This window comes from Parasteatoda tepidariorum, chromosome 2 (assembly GCF_982258835.1).
Source record: "Parasteatoda tepidariorum strain Cologne lab strain chromosome 2, Ptep-v5.0, whole genome shotgun sequence".
NCBI lineage: Eukaryota > Metazoa > Arthropoda > Arachnida > Araneae > Theridiidae > Parasteatoda > Parasteatoda tepidariorum.
In genome coordinates this window covers 126,077,483-126,083,057 of record NC_141756.1, presented here as the reverse complement: position 1 = coordinate 126,083,057, position 5,575 = coordinate 126,077,483, and positions in this window count along the sequence as shown.

Genomic DNA, 5,575 nt, shown 5'->3' with positions numbered 1-5,575 from the left:
TAGTAGCTACAGGTGGCGCAGGTAGGTTGGTACTTTACTTACGTTGTACTAGAGCTGCACGATGTGCTATTGACAACGAACTGGGAAACATCCCTGAGGATGATCCGAAGACAAGCCATCACAATTTTGATCCTCTGCAGAGGGGATGGCGCCCCCGCTTCGGTAGCCAGGCAACCAGCACGCGAAGTCGAGCAATCTACGGTAGAACAGTTTAACGAGGACCAATACCGCACACCCTCGGTTCCTATGCAGACTGACCCAAGTGGTCACCCACCCGTACACTGACCGCAGACAGTGATGCTTGACTTCGGTGATCTGCAGGGAACCGTGTCTTAACGATCAGTCCACTGCGGGACCTTATCATTTCAGATAAAAAAAATTTAAATTAAATTAAATAATGACCGAATTGTGAACGAAAAACAAAATAAGACTCAATTTCTTAAAAATAAAAAAATTTTGATATTCGATAACATGTTTAGCTAATTAACAAGTAATATGAAAAGAATATTTTTTAAAAAAATTATTATACTCTCTAATAAAACGAAGTGCTAAATGATTTAAAAAAATGAATAAAATACGCAAATCTTTCAAATTTTTTTAAATAAACAAAGCTGATTGACTTATGTTCAAATCCAAATGACAAAAATAAATTTTGTTTTAACTTAATTTCTAAAAATAAAAACAACAAGATTTATGAATTTAAAATCAGTAATAAAAACTCATTAATCATCAAACTCAATATGAATAGTTGATCGTGCAAAGCTAATCACAGATAACGCAAGTGAAAAAAATTCGTCGTAAATCTGCCGGTTTACTAATTTCGATTGATTTTTAAGCCTAAGATTTCAAAAAATGCACCATTCAATATTATTATACTTTTACACATTGTGTACCCCCTAGTAAGCCAATAATTATTTCCTCTGGTAGAGTACACTAGTACCCGGTAATATAATGCGTGGTCCAATATAAATATTATGGGTCAATATTAAGGTAAGATATCGGGCTATATGCTTTAATACAGAATATTGACTTCGAATTTCTTCATTTTAATGCCATTCAACACACTATTATATAGAACTTCTTACACTGAATTATAATATTTCAAACGTTCTTTTCTTTGAAAAATTCTTTGTAAGCAGTTAAATTTGAAAATTACTTTGAGCAAAATAAAAAATAAATCGTCTGAATAGCTGTATTGTAATTCTAAACTATACGCAATGCTTAATGGTTATAACCATTAAGCATTGCGTATAGTACAATATTCTGCCACAATAGAATAGTTCGCATAAATATTATTTGTAATTTTTTGATGGGAAAAAAAGGGAAAAGATACAGATTCGATTGAACAGAAAGATTATTAAAAGTGGAGAATCGAAAATTGAATTAGTTTTGTTTGGTGAATTTTAACCATTTGCATTTTGCGCAAATATGCATTGAATTTTTACTCATAAATTTAGGAGGTTTATCTTTTAGGTCACAAGAAATTTATTTGCTGAAAGATCAGAAAGAGCAAACAGGGTTGACAAAGATGTTATAACAATCAGTTTGATTGATTCAAATCTTACAAACAGCATATTTTATGTCACTCAAATGTTAAACTACTATGAAGAAATTTAATACATGAATGTGATTGATTATTTCTTAACACTTCTGGACCTTGGATTTCCGGATCAATAATTCCATGCACAGGTGATTTTATATAAATATAGAAAACAGTTTCCTGCTGTACATTGTTTTGCAGTTCCATTAAAACTGATGCTCATACAATAAATATATACTTTACTCCTTAGACTATTCATACATAAAATAGGTTAAAAAGTATCTTACAGGAATGGCAAAATTTAAGGTACTATTATTTTTTTAGAAAATAACCTTTAACTGTCAATAATATTAATTTTAAAGCATTAACACATCGAAACATTTTGAAGTTAAGAAAAATGTCCAAAAATCTGTAGAATTTTTTTTTTTTCTGAGAGATTTAAATAATAACTTAACAAATGGGAGCAACAAATACAAGATGTAACTATTTTTTTAAATATTAATAAAATGCATATTTTGTAAAATACTGACAGTAATTACTTAACTGAAAAGTTCTAACATATAATTTTAACAATGCAAATAATTATAACAACCTTGTAAAATAAAAATTATAACAAGATTAACTTAATATTTTATCTGATCTTTCTTTTCTTGATGTAATAATCAAGAAAAAGAGTTCATCGTCTGAAACTAGTTATTTTATCATGATTATGTAAAGTCTTTGAAAATTATTTTGCATTTTGTTAATGTATATTGTACTTAAAAGGTGCTTATTTTTTTGTTGAATGATTTTTCTACGCACCCTGATCTGTTAGTAGGTTTTGCATTTTGATTACACAAACGACAGAACAGGATCTAAAGAAACTAAGAGATCAAAGAACTGATTTGAATAAAAACCTATACTTAAATTATACTTATACTGTTTAATCAACTTCTCGTGATTCAAGAAAAATATATTAAAAGGCTCTCAATCCGTTTAAAAATGCTGGTCTTAACTGATATATTTAGTAGTCATTTACAGGTATGATGATTTAATAATCTCACCGGCTTCTTTATTTCGTTCTGTTTCATTAAGTTTAGTTTTGATTACGGTAACTAAACGAAATTGATATTTTTCTCCCTACGCAATATTATTTTCTAGTAACTGTAAACATATAGTAATTGTGTTTAATTTCAAAAAAAATTCCTTTGAAGGAATATATTTTGAACAGTAATTTCAGATAAATACTGAAAATTTTGAAGTTTCTACATTTTTTATATAAAGTCCTTTATTATTATTTTTTAAACAATCGTTTACTTAAAATCTGCTACGAATTTTGTGTTTTTTTTTATTATCAGTTAAATTATCGAATTCAAAGGTCAATTCATAAAGGTTTTTGGGTCTTAATATTTTAAAATGTTTTAACTTGCTTCTCACTGAAAACCTTTTATTAAATATTGAGCAAAATGTTATTTGCATATATTTGCATGTGTATTTTTTCTACACATGCAAAATGTTATTTGCATGTGTAGAAAGAAATGATTCTTTAAAGATAGTATAATGCAATCATAATAAAATAGCATATAATATACGACCAATTTATGAGCTTTTACTTTTTTCTACTAAAAAAGCTTAGTACTTCATCTTTTTTTACACCCCCTAAAAAACCACAAGATATACATAATAACTACTGATTTATTCGAAACAAAAAATATTTACTTTGGGTTTTTATTACTGGAATAATGAATGTTCCATAAAAACATCCAAGTGTTAAAAAAAAGTAAACTTAATTATTTAGCAAAGCTACTACATAAAAAAAATTGCTATACATTTTTAATTTCGCCAAGAAAAAAAAGTAAGACTTATAAAAATATTCATGAACTCAACAATTCAACTTATTTTGTATTTCAAATGTTTGTGAGTAGAATCAAGTAAAACAAAAAAATTTCAAATATTAGATATGCTTACCAACAAAAAAATAGGTACTTTATAAATTTGTTTTGTTTAAAACAATTTGTTAAGTGATGTTCCTTCTTAAATTAGGTTAAAATTATGCAAGGTTTTACTAAAAGTAATATTAATAAGAGGCCGTCAACAAAGATGCAAAGACTTGAGAAGATTAATTTCGAGGGAGAGGTAACAAGTACCACATCACGTATTTTAGTTCAAATATATTCTAGTAATTTAAAATGTTTTATTTTAACTTGCATCCTTAAAAAATATAAAGTTCTACTTCCCTCTTATGCAAGGAAGAGTCGGGTACCCCCGCCCACTGTCAATTTCATATGTATAGAATATTTTTTCAAGTCAATGGGCCATCGGTCATTGTTATATTAAAAAAAAGATTATTTTCAAAGTTTCAAGTATTTATGCAGCTGTTAACATGGTAAATAATAGTTTTGAAAATATGTTGAATACAGTAGTCATGAAATTAAGAAAAATTGGTTGAATGTTCGATTCAATTTCATTTTAATACTAAAAAAGAATAATTTTTTCTATGCATACGGCATTAAAGTATGTAGTCTTAAGTTTAATTTGCACAAAGAAAGAAGTTTATGTGTGAAAAATTGTTCAAGTAATTACAAATTTACAAAAAAAAAAAATCGAATTTCAGGTAACCCCGCTCACATGAATGCCGGGTATCACCGCCCAATTTTATTTCGTCGATAAATGTACGGTTGCAAAGATTATTTTATTACTTCAAATTTGAATGTAATATGCATTTTTAACAACAAATAGAGTTGTTATTAAATGATTGTTATTAAATGATAGAATTCACTAAAAGTACATAAATATGTAATAAATAAAATAATTTTGTGATAAAAATGATAAACGGGGTTTATTTATTGTCAATACATTAGTTATTTTCATTTACACCAGAAAAAACAGTCAAGAAACATAATTTTTGTAACTGGGCGGGGCTACCCGACACATTTTGAAAATAACTGAAAAACATGTTTCTTTAAATTTCTATTTTTTTAAGTTAAACTATTCTTTTTTTGGTTTATTCTCTTTGCATTATTTAATTAGATGATAAAACAATAGAAACATACAAAAATATTGATTATTACTCGATATTATACAAAAATATAAGCAATACTCCTTAAGTGGGCGGGGCCAGGGACCGATCAAGACAAATTCAGGCCCAAGGTCCACCAAATTTTCTGGACCCCTTACAGAATATTTTGAAATTAAATTACTGAAGAGTAGTCATAATAATGAAAAAGAATCCATTAAACTGCATGATTCAAGAGAAACATTCTGAGAAATTTTAAAAGCAGACAATTGAAGATTATTTTTCTAAGAAAGTTTACGTATCTATAAATTAAAGCAATATAAGAACAATACAATGTTATGTCAGAATAAAAAACAGTTTGGTGATCACAAACAATTGAAATCAGTGATTTTTGCTAAAAGTCACTGATTAGGTGAGTTATTTTTTATTTAGTACTTAAATCAAGACATAGCTAGCCCACCTTTAATTAGCGTTTTTACTAATTTGAGGCCCCTCAGAAATTGTGGGCCCTAGGCCCATACCTATTGGGCCTAGGCTATAATCAGGCCCTGGGCGGGGCTACCCGACTCTCCCCCAAATATTTTATTTACTAGTTTTTAATTGCGCTTTTTCTTGTAAATATTAATCTCAATTCAAGCAATATTGCACAAATAATTATTTTATGCTTTAATTATATTATAACACTTTGTTATTTAAAAGTAAAATGTAATGTGATCTATAAATAAGTTTCTGTATTTCGGGTATATGTTTATCCAATGTAGTTTTACTTTTGACAATGGTATAGCAAAAAAGAGGTAATCGAAGTTATTGAAAATTATGACTTCAATCATGGACTACCGTTTTATTGCTCATCAAAACAGTAAGACATGGCGAATGTCAAATGCGATTAATTCTTTCGGAATTACTAAAAACTGTCATTACCAGATACAGTATAATACTAGTGTACATGGATTTTATCGTTTGAGAGCATAAAAGTGCAATTAGTTTTATTAGTTGTCTAAACCAGTTGTATGTTTAACAAAAAGGACATTTATTCATAT